Here is a 17,277-nt window from a genome sequence, read left to right as displayed (position 1 = left end):
GTAGCAGAGTTTGTGGCTATATGTTTTGATTGTCAGTGAGTGAAAACAAAATGTAAACATCCAGGTGGACTGCTACAATTGATTTCCATTCTAGAATAGAAATGGAAATTTATTGCCATGGAATTCATCACAGGGTTGCTGAAGATAGTGAGATAGCATGATTCCATTATGGTTATTATGGAAAGGTTGATGAAGACTGTACATTTCATTCCAGTGAAGTCTACATTCTCAGCTAGCGATGTAGAACAAGTATTCATCTGAGATGTGGTCAGATTGCATGGTGTTCTGAAGAAGATTGCGTCAAACAAGGATGTGAGGTTCACTTCCAAGTTTTGGAAGGAGTTCTTTGCAGGTTTTGGCATAGATTTGGCTTTCAGTAGAGCTTATAATCCATAGACAGATGGACAGACAGAGAGGTTCAACATGATATTGGAGGACATGTTGAGGATGTATGTGATGCATTAGCAATGAAAGTGGGAAGATTATCTTCCACTGGTGGAGTTCGCATTCGCGTACAAAAATGATTATCAGGAATCATTGAGGATGTGTCCTTTTGAGCCATTCTATGGGTGGAGTTTTAACGCTCGCATTAGTTGGAGTGATCTAGTTAACAGGGTACTAATTGGACCAGATACGTTGGCAGACATGGAACATGAAATGCAGGTTATAAAGAAACATATAAACGCAGCACAAGATAGGAAGAAAATCTATGCAGAATGGAACAAGTTGTTCAAGGAGTTCCCGGTTGTGGAACAAGTGTACTTTTGCATCAAACCAAAGAAGAGTTCCTTACGGATTGGATCATGTGCCAAGCTGGCACAATGATTTTGTGGACCCTTCAACATTGTTAAGAGGATTGGGCCAATATCCTATCAACTTTCACTGCCTCTGAGAATGAAAGTCCATGATGTTTTCCATGTATCTTTGCTTAAGAAGTATGGTAAGGATGTTGATCATGTGATTGATTGGTCTGTATTATAGGTGGAACTAGATGGAGAATTACTGCCGGAGCCTCAGTGTATATTGTAGAAAAAGGTGCTCATGCTCCGGAACCGAGCAATCGAGCAAGTTAAGGTGCAGTGGAAGCACTTTGGGGTCGATGAAGCTACATGGGAGATGGTAGATCAAATGTGGGCTATGTATCCTTCCTTGTTTTCTTCTTGAGGCAAAGCAGTTTTGGCTTGGTTTTTTGGTATATGCTTTGGTATATGTTTTGATGATGTTGGTTTATGTACATATGTATACGGATGTGAATGCCGCCACGAGCTATGTTATAAATCTCCACTATGCGGTATGTTGTTATGATTTCATGTTATTATGTTGGTTTGCTTTTCAGCAGGGCGATCATTGTAAATACTCGATCGAGCTAAGTTATAAAGCTCCATCAACAGTATATGTTCTGCTTACAATAGTTTTGTGGTTATAGGTGTTGAACACCGAGGATAGTGTTCCCCCAAGGGGGAGGGTTCTATAACAACCCTGGTGAAAATTCCATATAATCAAAGTAAATAAAGGAAAAAATAACTATGGATGATGGGACACTTATTCCAAGCTCAAAGTTGGACTGAATCCTAGTGATGGGGATCACTTGTGATTGTTAGTTTTTGGTAGCATCGGATGTGCTCTAGCCTTGAAATTGGTGGAGAGGCTAAGGCACATGAGCTCTAAAGAAAGCAAAAATAATTTGGTGAAATTCCACCCAGATTGTATTTTATTAAAATAATTAATATTTTTAATGGGGTTCCTAAGTCGAAACTTACAAAAATTAAAGTATTGATGGGTATTAATCAAAATATGGTTGAGAATGTTCTTGAAAGTAGATCAAGCCAAGTTTTAATCTTATCTGTTGATTTAGAAACACACACACACACATAACGAATTGATCTGGAGTTTGATTTCTGGGGCTAGGAAGATGAGATTTCAAACCAAGTGATCATTTTGCAGCAGAGGGGTAGGGATAGTTTGGGAGTACTGACAGAGAGGCGGAAAGAAGCTAGTGGAGGAAGCGAAGCAACTAGGAGGACTGATGCTAGGACAATCTGGGCCCACGTAGGCCTTACGCAGAGCCAGAAGGGCCAGCGCAAAAGTAGTAGCTTCCCTCATGTAGAAAGTTAGAACTGTCGAGAAATTGTCGGAACATCCAGGAAGGTTGACATAGAAGGTAGAAGAGACAGTGCAGCGCTGACTAAGAGCCTGAAAGGCTGATGCAGGTCCTACACAGGGCTGAGGCAGAGCCTCAAAGGCCTACATAGGGCCAACGCAGGGTTTAGATAGAGCCTAAAAGGATGACGTAGGGCGTACGTAGGGCCAACACAGAGATAGTAGGGGCTAGCTAGTTTTACTGTCAAATGAGCTGAAATTTTCCGAGTGAAGTGAGGTAAAACTCACTCAGTTTTTCTGCCATTGTATTTTCTCTATCACCAAATTTCCAAGAGGACATCCAACATTGTATTCAGAATTATTGCTTAATAATTGAAAACCCTCATATCTGTTGCACTCGTTTTCCTGCATTGGGTTTTTCCGAGGACTATTTTGTCCAAAAATAATTGTGTCCTATGCATCTTGTTCTTTGCTCAGTTTTTTGTTTCATGTAATCAAATTTTAAGTAGTGTAGGATGCAGAAGTGATTTTCTTCAGTATTCAGAAAATAACTTGATAATGTAAATTAAAATGAAGTAGGAGAAGTAAATTCAGTTTTTGTTGCAGTAGGGGTTCCTTGGACTAGGAATTTTCACAGTGATTGGTTATGGCTAAGGAAATTGGCAAAGGAAATGACTAAGGCTTTGGAAAGGCAAAATGGAATTTTTGGCACATTTACTTATGGAAATAACGGAAATTAGGAGAAAAGGGAGGTGAAAGGTCACAGGTTGTATGTGAGGAGGAAAATGAAGGAAAACAATGGAAAATGGAGAAAATAGGGGCCTCATTCATAAAAAAGGCTTCTAAGGATCAGTTGGTAACCTTTTTTTAGTTTAGTTTTGGAGCTCTCTCATTATTCTCTCTCTGTCTCTCATACTCTTGGATACTTAGATTTTTCTTGGAGCACTCTTGGTGGGTGTGGCATACTTGGATTTTTGAAGCAAGAAGGCAAAGGAAGAGTAAGAAAGCGCAAGAAGGCACCGAGATTAGCAACTACATCATATTTTCTTGAAGGTATTGAGTTGCATGTATGTTTCCTTCACTAGTTTTGGCATGCATGGAACATGCATGGGGTTTCTTGGTTGTGATTTATCATTGGCATGGAGGATTTCCTGGATTGACAGTGGATTGCCTAGCCTTGCCATTTGTCATTTCCTGGATAGCCATGGTGATTGTGGGTTTACTTTCATGGTCTTTTTTGGTTGGTTCTCATGTTTCCTTAGCTTGGGTTGATTTATTAGTTCCTGGAAGCCCTGGTTGGATAAACGCTCTAGAAGCCCTGTACCAACTTGGGTTGAGTTACTAGTGCTAGAGGCCTTGGATGGACAAACTCTCTAGAATCCCTTGGTGGGTTGAGTTACTAGTCTTGGAAGCTTTAGTTGGACAAATGCTTTGGAAGCCTGACGAAAGCTATGGGTTGAGTTACTAGTCCTGGAAGCCTTGGTTGAAATAAATGCTTTGGAAGCCCTGGAAGGCTTGGATGCAGACCAATTTGATGATGGTTTTGTGATGTCTGATCGTGAGGTGGAATCATTGTTTGATGGGTTGAGGTGGATGGCTTCTGGAAGCCCTAGATGAGTTTTGATTGATGTGTTATATGAGATCCCACATTCATGCTTGGAATATGGCATGGGGGTGAATGGCTAAAGAGAGATTTGGCTCAGCCATTCTATGGTCAAGTGGAATGTGGAAGTCTCATCCCAAGTTTGGATTTTGAATCATTAATGAAAGATTATTTCTCCTTGTATTTCTATGATCATTTTTATGGATTATATGTGGTCTATATGGTTGTACTTTCTTGAGTATTTCTGTTACTATTATGATGGTTATGTATGTGTTTTATGACAACAACCATGTATGGATTTCGTCATGTTTTACTTGTAATTGAATGATAAATGTGTCTATGACCTAATGGATGGAATGGCAATTGATGTGTTGAGGCATCAATGATTATCAGCAAAGTATGAGACCCCAATGCTCAGAACTATTACTTACACTTATAGATTACATATTTGCGATTTGTTCGATGAAATGCCTGTCATGGCTAATAGGGGTTCAGTCAAGGTCTTGAACAAGTATTTTATTTAGTACTGCCATTTCCATGTTAATTTACTAATTTGAAGAGATGGTTCAATTTTGGGCAGTGACTTGGGTTCTCGGCTTGAAACAGTGGCTCAAATCTCAGAGTCACTGGCATAGCACTGATAGATTGGGTCTCTAGTCGCTACATACAAGCCTGTGAGAGAGACTTTGGGTTTCTGGTCATCCTCATGCCTATAGCATGGGAGCGACTGAGGCTTAACTTGTCCAAAATATCAATGGGACCCCAAGGCAAGTTGTCTAAAGTATTGGATTGGTTCCTGATGGCCCTATAGCTGATGATTAATATTTTTATGGTGTGTTTTTGTCGGTTCCACTTCCTTAACATGACTTAGGATTTCGAATCATATCATAGTGGCCTCTCGTCGCATGTTTACCCCAACTGGTCTGTTGCTTGGGTAGATGTGGGAGGAGGGTGTTACAAGATCTGCAACTAAAAATCATCCTAAATATTGAATCAACTGTGATCAACATGATGCATCTACCTCTCGAGCCCCAACTTCTACTAGCTAATGCACTGTCTACTAAAGACTCTACGTTGTTGACTCTGCACTATGCCAACTGCATTGCTACCAAATTTACATTGCACTCCCCATCATCTGAATACTAATATACTACAATCGTCATTCGGCCTCTGACTGCATCTATTGCCACTACTCCATCCTACTACTGAATACTATGGGCCCCTATAACAAGGTATTGATTCAAGAGGTGGATCTCCTTAAGGATCCTTCCCATGTGCACTTTCAGGCTACAAAACCAAGTCACCCCGTTTCACTCCTAGGGGTATGTCATCAAACATGGCGAAGTCTTCCTCCAACCTAAAGGACAGCCTATCGATCTTTGCCAAAGGTACCTATTGGTCCTGCTTCTCCCCCTTGTCCTTCTTCCTAAGAGGACAATGGGTACTGTAGTGACCAAGTTCAACACACCTGAAACACTTGACCTTTTACAAGTCCTTCTTCTTCCTTCTTTGTTCCCCATACCCCTGACTAAGACCCTTTGATGCTAGGGCCACATTCTCCTCCTCCTTCATTGTCTTCAATCCATTGTCGCTTCCATTGATGGATATATTTAACATAGCTAGTCTCAACTCCTCCTGCTGCAAATCAACCCACATTCTATCCTAGTCTGTTAGCCTATCTCTTCCCAATATGCTTTGGACAAATCGACCTACCAACCCTCTGAGACACCATTGAGTGCAAATCACACTAGCTCCGTGGGTTGGGGTGCTACCCCAACAACTAACAGCTAGTCTCAGACTTCCTGAAGTCTAGTAAGGAAGGGGTCTATGCCTTCCCCTTTCTGCATCTGAATGAGTCTCAACTTCTCTTCTAGGTAAATCTTCCACTACTTGGAAGTACCCTGATGCAACATGGAGAGAGCATCCCACATCTACTTGGAAGTATCTTTGTCATCTATATGTGAGACAACATGATCCCTGACTCCATATAGGATCAATTTCTTCACCCACGCCATCTCCTTCCTGTACTACTTCAGTTGATTTACGTCCTAGGGAACTATTACCACTGCATTGATATACATTTTCAGACCACACTCATCTAGAAGGAAGGACATTCTTTCCTTCCAGATGACATAGTTGGAAGCCCCATCCAACCTATCCTGATCACAAAGCCCAACAGTGGCCATCTCAACAAAATGTCGAAAACCTCCTCTCTCCTTCTCCTCAGCTATTCACACTCCCTTCTGGAGTGAGAAGATCTGCTCACAGTGACTGTTGATTTGTAAGGAAAAATCAAGCTTCTTGAAACTAGAAGTTCCCTGAGGAAAATTTTCCCTCTACACGTGCTCTTCTTCCACCCGACATTGGCTCTGCTCTAGCAAACTGCTACAAAAACCACTGCGTCCAGCTAGAGATCTGCTCAATGAAAAAATATGAGTTGCTCCCTCTGCCTCTAGAATCACTTGATCTGGAAAGATCGATTTTTCTGCCCCTCACTCAAAAAAATCAAACCTCCTCAAGTATTTCGACTCTGATACCATGCGAAAACTCCAAACTGGAATCCTATTGCAACAACTAGAAATTATTCTCCTAATTATTAATTTAATTTAACAATTTATTTACTGTTTGCTACAGAAAATACTAAATAAATCACACTGCAATCTACACAAATAAAATTTCCTAAGAATAAGCACTGGAAGAAATGCTAGCACACACAGAAAATAACATAGTTGTTTTTGGACAAAACTTCCCAGAAAAACCCAACTTGGGAAAACCAGTGGACCAACTGTGGGTTTTATTATTAAGCAATGGTGAAATAATCTAAGTACAATCTAGATCACAAATATTGGAAATCCTACAGAGAAAATACTGGAAAAAATCTAGTGAGTAAATTTTCCTCACCCCACAGGGAATCTTCCGGCACAACTTGCCTTCAAAATTTTAGCCCTTTGAACCTCTGCATCAACTTCTGCACTTCTCGGTGTAGCTGGTTAGATGTATAGCCTAGGAATGGACTTTTATGAATTCATTCTACCTTCTGTTGACTAGAAAGATGCTTCTTTAGCACTCTGGGACTCCTTCCCGACCTCTGGAACTGAAAACGTCAATCTCTCTCAGCAAATTGACTTTGCCTCTAGAGGCTACTGCACTACCCCAGTGTCAGCCTCTCTATCTCTTTTGCCTCTCTGGAAATGCACTCACTAGATCTAGAATCCTTCCTCCGACTTTCACTGTCTCTGCCCCTCTCTCACTGCTTCGATCTCAAACTCTCTCTCCGGAAAACGATTACTACTACTTTGGAAATCAATCTACTAAAAAATTGAACTTCTCAAGTGTATCTTCTCCAAGCCCCATTGACTTATTGTTATAATCCTTTGTTGAGACTTCAACGACCAAGATTAGATCTTAATAAATGGCTAGGATTAACTTGAAGTCGATCCGTGTGAGTTTCTAGAACATTTACACGATAACTTAATTAATTCTGATTAATTAGTCATATTCCCTAAGTTTAGACTTAGGAAATATTTAAAAACTGACTAATAATCTAATTAAGTTATTTCTAGGTGGAATTTCCAGAAATGAATTCTAGGTTTTGGAGATATCATGTATTCTAGAATCTCCAAAAAGATTCATGGTTAAAACACATATGATGCCACAAAACTAACCCCCCCCTCTTCGCAACAAAATTTCAGACCTATAGTTACTATATAAAGTTTGGACCCCTCAACACCTCCAAAAACTCTCACATGTGAGATAAATGTGCCCAAAACATTTCTTCCTTCGCTAGGGTTTTTTCCTTGTTTCCTTGCCTTTCGCACTTCTTTCTTCATCCTTCTATTGCTGATTGAACTTGTGAGTGATGAGTGCCAAAGTTCGAGGATGTCTCTATATATAACCTTTCCAAGAGGTTGAATAGCCCCTCTCTAGGCCGACTTGTCTCTTTTAGGGTTGGCATGTGCTCTTTAGGGTTCCAAGACCTTCTAACTGAAAATAAATTATTTTACAAATTACATCTTGCCTGGATGGGTCTTATAAACATGATGTTGACTCTCTTGACTCATGAAAATATATATTATGACCTAACAAACCCTAGAAACACGAAGTACATGATTTTACCTAGAAGACCATCAATAAGGTCATGAAACCCATGCTTTAAAATAATAACTTTTTCTTTTCTTATTTTGCTTGTTACATAGAATACATATTGAAATGAGTACAACAACAATTATGAATACAAAAACTAGTTACATTCTTCAACACTAGGGCATGCTCATATTTTTCCGTTTGCTGGATCACTGAGACAGGTGACTTGTAGAACGAAAATAGACACCAAAAATACCATTTTTTCCAAAGAAATCACCACAAAATAAAATGTTTCCAAAAATAGAAGAAAGGAGGAAAAAAACTTACAGAAAAAACCACCAAGAACTAAAGTGTTCAGCTCCCCATTAGAGTCACCATTTGTTAATCAATCTCCTGTGTGATTGTTAGCAAGAAATATTTTCCTGCAGTGGTTATAGTAGACAAACAACAAAGTGAGGGCTAAAACCCGAGAAGTTATAATAATGATTATGCTTGAATAACATATCTACATAATTAAAAGAACATAACAAAGAATGTGCAGTAAAATACAGAATCTGAAAACATAATAGAATTACTATACTTCCATAACCAATGAACAAAATTTTTATTAGTAAACATAAATCATTTGTGGAGAAGTTACACGAATGTGGCTCGCAATATCCTCCTCCTTGGGAGGGTTCTTTCGTATCTCCTTTATGTTGTTGTAAAGGCTTCTTCTTTCATAATTATGTAGAGAGTAAAGTGGTATATAATGAGACTCTAATGGAGAGTACTTAAATGATATAGAAGCAAAGTTTTGGTGATGATAATGGTTATGGTAAAAATGAGTGGAAAAACCCTCTTGGTTTACAATAAATGTTGGGTTAGATTTAATATGGTCATATATTAAAATACGATCTAACCACTTTTGATATTTTATTATTATTTGTGAGAGGAAAAGGTCAAATATAGAGTAAATAACCTTTATTTAGATAACTAACTCAAAAAAATGATTAATTGAGTTAATTAATAAAAATTGGTAAAATAATTAATAATAAATGGGTTAATTAAATTACTTATAGGTGAAACAGTAAAATGAGTTAGAAATAATTATTAAATAATGTTTTAATAAATTATTCCTATGAGAACGCTTAGATGATTAAGGAATAATCAATAAATAAATTATTTATTGAATTTTTCCTATGGAAACGAAAAATGTGAGTGAAAATATTTTTAATTATTTTCACTTTAATGGGAAAAAATATGGGCATAACATAAAATTAATGATTTTATAGATTATTCTCAAGTGTGTAAATTAATTAAATGGAAATAACCTAGGAAAAATGGTTTCTTAGGCTATACCCTAAGGTGAGAGTGAGTTTTAATGTGTAAAAGCCATAAGTGTACATGGTGTATTTCAATCAACCCAATGAATTATGGCTAGGTGATCACTTTTAAGTTGATAACACCAATTTTAAGGGAAATGTTGCACACTCAAGCGAAAATCATCCATCCTTCTATGTTTAATGTCACTTTGCTTTTCGAGTTTTTTGTGACACATTTTTAGACTTGGAACTTGTCATTCCTATGCTTCATGGAAATGCCTTCACTTGTTATCGGCGTGGGCCTTTATTTGAGGCATATTTTCAAGGTTATTAAGCATTATTTAAGGTTTTATTAGACCTATTTAGAAGGTGTTTCCAACTTTGGATGATTTTATCACTTGTCTTGCGAGTGTTTCAAGCAATGTAAAATTGATTTTTTGTAATAACTTAGTTTCCAAGCCTTTTTATGGATGAAAATTAAATTTCTCTTGAAGTTTCTTAGTTATTTATACGGAGAAAAATGAGGAGATATGTTCAGATATTATTCTATAAATTGAAAGCTCACTATCCTCCCAAATTGTTGTAAATTGTTGGAGATCATTATGCCATAATGTAACTATTTTCATGAAGCTTTGGTGTCAACTATTGGAGTCTCTTTTTATTGGTTATTCTTATTTTTTTTCAAAGGCATCATTGTGATAATTCAAGACTACTAGATCTCTTAGAAGGAGATGTCAAGGGTTTGTTCTCTCACTCTCCCCTTTGTTGGTTTGAGGTAAGCATTGAGCCTCATTGTTATGCCATACCCTCTATGGCTAAGGGTTGTGAATTTTCCCATCACATAGTTGATATTGTGGTCTAAGGCTTTCCCATTTATAGAAATCCCTTCATGTAGGGATTTGGTTTCATTATTTGTCTTGATTAAACAACAAGCTAAAGGGTTCTAGAATTTTTTCCTAATTCACAAACATTAGATAACCAACTTCAAGAGGGGCATTTGATCCAGGAGCATTGGGACTTAGCCAGCAATGTGAAAACTTGTTCACATGTTGTGGCTAAATAGGTTGAAATTCATTGACTGATGGGTCAAAACCGGTTTTTACTGAGAGGGTTGGATCTCTCAACAATTTGTTCTAATTCATTATTGTAATAAGTTAGAGACTATCTTAATTTAGATTCAGAGATAGAGTTGTTTGCATAGGTGTGAAGGAGAGATAAGAAATAGAGGATTTGATGTTAGATCTATTAAAAATAGAAGATTGTTGTTAGATATTGTTAGAGAGATATTCGAGTGATAAAAGATAGGAACATGTAATGAGCGAGAGGATTGGAGAGGATTGAGAGTGGAGAGAGAGCATAGAGCGAGTGTTGGAATGTATTTTTGGAGATAGAGGTCTTTTTCCCTGTGTAATCTGGCATAAGGCCGAGACTTTGTATTGTTTATTTGAATTAAAATAGTATTGTGTGCATCATTCCTCGATCGGCCCGTGGAGGCCTCGAATGCTTGGTTTTCCCCTAAATTCATACAATATAGATGCTAGCCTATATATTTCATGCTTTTTAAGGGAATCATTGTCTTAAAGGATCGATTGGTGAGCGCATTCCTTCGTTCTGGTTCCACAGGAAAAAGTACCCAAAATGCACTAAGTATCGGGATAAAACCACATTTAAATAGAGATCCTAACTTCAAACTGTTATATGCGGAATTTTTGTTGTTATCGGGTCCGTAGATCCCCCGAAACACATCACCCATGTGTATCCCCTTATCGCATCATTGAAAGCCTATTACAAAGGAAACCACGTTAAATACTTAGCGGATTTAAGACAATGGACATGAAATGTTATGAAATGGAGTGTTGAGTGTTATCGGGTTTGACGTGTGCTATAAAGTTTCGACCCATCCCTTTGCGATTGTGATTACTGACATATATGGCGCATTGACATTTCGGAGTGGGATTTGCAAAAAGTTAAGCGCCATTAAAAAATTGCTGATAACGATAGCAATATTGCATCAGACCAAGGGATAGCGCCAATAGTTGGGAGTCTTGCCCTGCCAATCATCGATATTGCGATTCGTTCTAAGTTGTTGGATTGGTCAGATCTGGATCTGCAGTAAAAGCCCATATGACTGTGTAAAAGGCGGAAAAGAATTGTTTAAAGCCTTTTCCTAAGGTTTTGGGTCCCGGAAGGTGTTGAGCCTCAAACCTGCACCTTCCTATAAACCCTCTCAGCCTTCCTTTTCCACTTATTGCATCCACCCAGCTGTTAAATCATTGCATTGTAGTTTAAAAAGAGCTCTTTACATGGTTTTCTGACTATGCTTATGACTGTTGTTTGGTTTAGTTTTTTTGTTCATGCAGCTGCGGAAACTTGTCAGTTTCCGCAGCCAGCACAGGTTTCCGCAACTATTTTGTTAAAAGTTGTGCTACAGGTGTCCTATGAAGAAATGAGCCACATGGGCAAGCTCCAGGTGATGGATACATGGAACGTGTCCCTTCGAAGTAGCCAAATCATCCATGGAAGGTCACGGTCAACGAAGGTCAAAGGCAGAGCCAACTAAAGAGTTCAGCGGTGGCACGTCTCTATTTTGAGCACGTGAACGTTACGTGGCATAGTCCTCAGCTCACGAAGACACCGGCACACCTGGAGATCACTTCTGTAACCAGAATCTAACAGCTACCACTCCAGAGATTTAATAAGACATCATGACAGTTACGCTAGATCTCGGCTGAAGGGATCTACGTGTCTTTGGCAACACAGTCAATAGCGTAGGAGTTAGTTAGCTAGTTTCAGCATTTTGTCATTATAAATAACGCGTCGATGAACGCTGTAAAAGGAGTTTTTTCCTTGATATGTGAATTCTGAACTGTTGTGTTATCACCCCACTATTTATATATGTTGTTGTTTTAATATATGAGAAGACTTTTCTGAGTTTATTCGTGTGACTACTTGTTGACCGGCTGAAGTGGTAGAGGGCCCCTGCGCGCTGAAGCCTTGTAAAGTTTTCATTTGGTTTTATTATGTTCTTGTATCATTAGCTTGTACATAACCCACTGTTTGATGTTTCTTAACTCATTGCTGTTTATATTTTCACCTCTGTTTTCTTATAACTGTCAACTAATCAGTGCTTTTCTGCAGGTTTTCTTAGGCAGCCCGGACAAATTTTCATCTTTTTGATAACTATTGACATATGAGATCATCTTGTCCTTCCTGCTAACTTTCATTTTTCTGAAGTTTAATTTCAGCACTGTCTTTTCAAGTTGTGATTTGCTTACTTTTTTTTTTTTGGTTATTTAGATATCATACTGCTCATCAATTTATGGTTTCTTTCTATAGTGAAGTGACTCTATTAGCAAGAAATCAGAATATTACTAACTGTAGTGTGATTTAGTTATCATATTGCTTAAACTTATTCATGGTTGCTTCCCACAAGGTAGATTGAGCTGAAGGGTAAAGGATCAGAAGAGTTGAAGTAGTGTGATTAGTTTCCTTTCTGCAATTTAATTTCTTGCAATTTAATTATCATATTGCTTAAACTTATTCATGGTTGCTTCCCACAAGGTAGATTGAGCTGAAGGGTAAAGGACCAGAAGAGTTAAAGTAGTGTGACTAGTTTCTTTTATGCAATTTCATTTCTTGATAGCATATTGCTTGACTTATTCATGTTTACTTCCCACAAGGTAGATTGAGCTTAAGGGTAAAGGATCTGAAGAGTTTAAGTAGTGTGAAATAGTTGCTTTGTTTTTGGTTTGCTTTAAGTTCAGTTTTTACTTTCTTTTCATTCAGCAGCAAGGATACTGGGCCATTGTCATTAGTTCACTGTTTGATGCATTTACTTTCTCTTAAGAATTGATTTCAGTTTAGTTGTTTTGAATCTTTCTTCTTGAGCACTTTCAAGTTTGAGAAAATCACTGTACAAACCACCATCACCATCCATACTCCATACTTCACTTTCATTTTCGCCATCACACATTAGGGAAAGATAAATCCAAAAACAAACTAAAAAAAACTCAAAAACGACAAAAGATTAAGGAAATGGTTATCTAGTACATATAGTACACTTCACTTCGTCAGTTTACAAACCCCGGATTGACATTTTAAATAGCAATTTAGATCACACTAAATTGACCAAACATTTTGGCGCCATTGCCGGGGAAGTGAAATTAGATAGCCAATTTCTAAAAAAAAAAACAAGAAAATTTCAAGGAAGGAAAATTGATAACCTCTCAAAGTATGCTCTCCTCTTGCACTTAGTGTGATCTGGAGGATTAGAAAAGAGAAAGTTATTGGTTTAATAGTTTCTTGAGTATGCTCTCTTCTTGCACCTAGAGTGACCTGGAAGATCAGAAAGAGAATTATTAGCCTGACTTGAAGAAAAAAAAAAAAAAATGACATGCATAGAGCAAGAGATTCTAGGGGAAGGTTTTTAGCTAGAGCCAAGAGTTCAATTTTTACAACTCCATCTACTTCAAGGAATAGACAAGAGACACCTCCGTCATCTCCAACTTACACTCCTACCCCTAGGATTCCTGGAATTCAAGAGGCAGTAGTTGACTCTCCCACACCTTCCATCGAATCTGAATTAGAAAGAGATCCTTTCCTTCCTTCTACAGAGAGACAAATTGTAATTGAAGAAGTAGAATCATCTGAAGAAGAAGAGGGAGAAATTCCTTCTCATTCACCCTTAGTAGAGGAACCAGAGGACTTTGAAGTCTCCAGGGAAACTACCATGACAGAGGAAGGAGAACATGGATTTGGTAGAGGTAGAGGAGGAGGAGGAAATAATGGAGGAGGTAGAGGTAACATTGGGGGAAATAGGGATGGAGATAACTCATTCGGATTTCCTATAGTCGATGAGGACTCCCGAGCCATAATGAAAAACATCTCACCATCTGTCCTCCCAAACTTCCATGGGTTAAGAAATGAGGACCCTGAAACATTTCTATTTGAGTTTGAGGTCGTGTGTCAAACTTATGATTATCTGGAAGACTCTCAAAAACTCAAACTGTTTCCTTCAACATTGAAAGGAGCAGCCTTGAAATGGTTCATGGGATTACTCACTCAATCCATTAGGACTTGGAATGATATGAAACAAACATTTTTGGATAGGTACCTGGATTATTGTATGCCCACCAATCACAAGGATGAGGTATTCAAAATGGTGCAAAGAGAAGATGAAAACTTGGAGGATTTACTTGAAAGATTCCAATACAATCTGAAAAGAGCAAAGATGAGTAACTTAGATGAGGAGACCTTGAAAGCCCTTCTATTAAAATCCATTAGAGATGAATGGATAGATATTTTGAACATGATGGGGAAAGGAGACATATCTCAACTTCCACTTCATGATATAGCAGAACTGTGTGTCCATCTCTCAAGGGGGAAATCTAAAACTCAAAAAGGGCCTAGAGATCCTTCTCTCATCAGAGCAAACAAATCTGCAACTGGATCAGTAAGTAGGGCTGAGATTGGCAACATGCTTGATGAATTCAAGACTGACATCTTAGGGAGTCTTAGTGAGCAACTAGACACTCTTAAGATTCACAATAAGCAGAAAGCAGAAGCTGAGGCTTTGGCCATCTTTTGCCCAAAGTGTAGAAAGAAACATGCTCTAAGGGAATGTCCCTTGGATGCAAAAGTTGTAGAAACATGTGTAATTTGTTCAGAGAATCATGAGACCAAGGATTGTCCTTCAATTCCTGGGCTCAAAGCTGTCTTTCAAGAAGATCCAAATACAATCGAGTCTCTCTGTTTTGTTGCAAAGAGACCTTGGCAGGGGCAACAAAATCAAGGGTTTAACAACTCTATGAATTTTCAACCCCCACCAAATTGGAATCCTTGGCAACAGCCTTGGTCCCAACCTCAAAATCATTTTCAATCATGGGTACAAGGTATGCAAAATCCCTATGGGAGATTCGCTCAATTTTATCAATATCCTCCATCTTTTCAAAACCAACAAGCTCCACAACTTCCAAATCAAAACCCACAACTATCATTGCCATTTCCACAACAACAACATCCTTCTCAACAGAATCCAAATTCTCAACTCTTGCTTCCATTCCAACAAAAGTTAAATCAACTTCCTTCTCAGCCATTGCCAAACCCCAATAACAAAAACCCTCAAAATGCTTACATGATAGAAGGTCAACAATTTCCTTCCTATATGATTGTTCCTCTCAATGATGTACAACTTAGATCTGGTAGAGTTTTAGATAAACCTTCTATAGATGTCCAAAATCAAAGCATTTCTGAGGAAGAATCTCTTGAAGCCAATAAAGGTTCTGAAGCATCTCTTCAAAACCCAAATACTTAGAAAGAAAAAGAAAAAGAGTTAACCCCCACAACTCCTATAGTTGAGCAACCTGCATCTTCATCCACACCTCATTTTCCTGAAAGATTACAAATTGAAAAAGGGGTGGAAAAACAAATCTTGTTGCCTAACTATGATTTTCTAGATGAATTAAAGAATGTCTGTATCAAGATTCCCTTGTTACAAGCCATTAAAGAGATTCCTATTCTAGCGAAAACAATAAAGGAGTTGAGTCTTAAAAGACCAGGAAGGAAACCAAGAGATACAAGAAGAATCCACCTGGTAGGAAAAATTGCAGATATCATGATGGGAAAAATTACTATGCAGAAGTATGTAGATCCCGGTAGTCCAATTGTCAAAACACATATCAATGGGGTAGAAATTCCTAATACTTTGATTGATTTAGGGGCTGCTATCAACATCATGAGTAGACAGACTATGGAACAGCTAAAACTTCCTAATCTTCTTTTTACACCTACTTTATTGCAACTTGCAGATCGATCAATTATTAAACCAGATGGTGTATTAGAAGACATTTCAGTTTCCTTAGACTCTTGGGAATATCCAGTGGATTTCATGATTTTAACTCCCAAGAGTAATTTAGGAGGACATCCTCTCATCTTAGGAAGACCTTGGCTAGCCACAACTGATGCTTTTATCAGTTGTAGGTCTGGGGATATGTATATTTCTGATGGTAATTCGACAAAGAAGTTCAATCTGTATCCTCCAGCAAAAGCAATTACAGAAATAGGAGATAATGAGTGGGTTGATGATGAAGATACTATACAACCTGTCTTTACCATTTCTGAGATCAGTGAAGATAGTCAAATTCTGAACACATTAGAAAACTTTGAAACATCTTCAGAATATGACCACACACAATTTCAGTTGGATTCTGACATTGAGTGTCTATCATCTAGAAAAATGTCTCTTTTCTCTATGGAAGAGTTTGGTAGTTCCGCCATTGAGATTTTTCCAGGAAAAACATCGAAGATCAACAAAAACTTTGAAAAATCACAGCAGGAAGAGCTAACCAAAATCTTACAAAAACATTCTACTGCATTTGCATGGGAGTATACCGATATGAAAGGTATTGACCCTAAGACTTGCATTCATCACATCTACATTGAGGAAAATAGTAGACCAATCAGACAACCTCAAAGAAGGATGAATCCAAACCTTAGGGAGATAGTGAAAGAAGAGCTCCAAAAGTTACTTAATGTAAACTTCATTTATCCAATTTCAGATAGCCGGTGGGTCTCTCGTTTGGTTATAGTACCTAAAAAGAATGGTAAATGGAGGGTTTGCATTGATTACAGAGAATTGAACAAAGCAACTTTGAAGGATCACTTTCCTTTACCCTTTATTGATCAGGTATTAGATACTTTAGCAGGCAAAAAGTATTTCTCATTTTTGGATGGTTTTAGTGGTTACAATCAGATTCAGGTAGCACCTGAAGATCAGGACAAGACCACATTTACTTGTCCATGGGAAACTTTTGCTTACCGAGTACTTCCTTTTGGATTATGTAATGCACCCGCAACATTTCAAAGGGCAGTACTAGGAATCTTTTCTGATCTAATTCATGATTGTGTAGAGGTTTATATGGATGATTTTACAGTTTATGGTAATTCATTTGAAGAGGCATTAGAGAATTTGGAAAAAGTCCTTATAAGATGTAAAGAAACAAACCTTTCATTAAGTCATGAAAAATGATTTACGATGTTTACTGAAGGGATTGTTTTAGGACATCATATTTCAGGGGATGGGATTAAAGTTGATAGATCAAAAGTTGAAGTCATCTCCAAGTTGCCTATTCCAAATTGTCAAAAAGATGTTAGAAGTTTTCTTGGATTTACTGGATATTATAGAAGATT

This window comes from Pinus tabuliformis, chromosome X (genome assembly GCF_031772625.1).
Source record: "Pinus tabuliformis cultivar Carrire ecotype Pingquan chromosome X, CPIR1, whole genome shotgun sequence".
NCBI lineage: Eukaryota > Viridiplantae > Streptophyta > Pinopsida > Pinales > Pinaceae > Pinus > Pinus tabuliformis.
The sequence above is the reverse complement of the archived record's forward strand: the minus strand, read 5'-3'. Positions refer to the sequence as shown.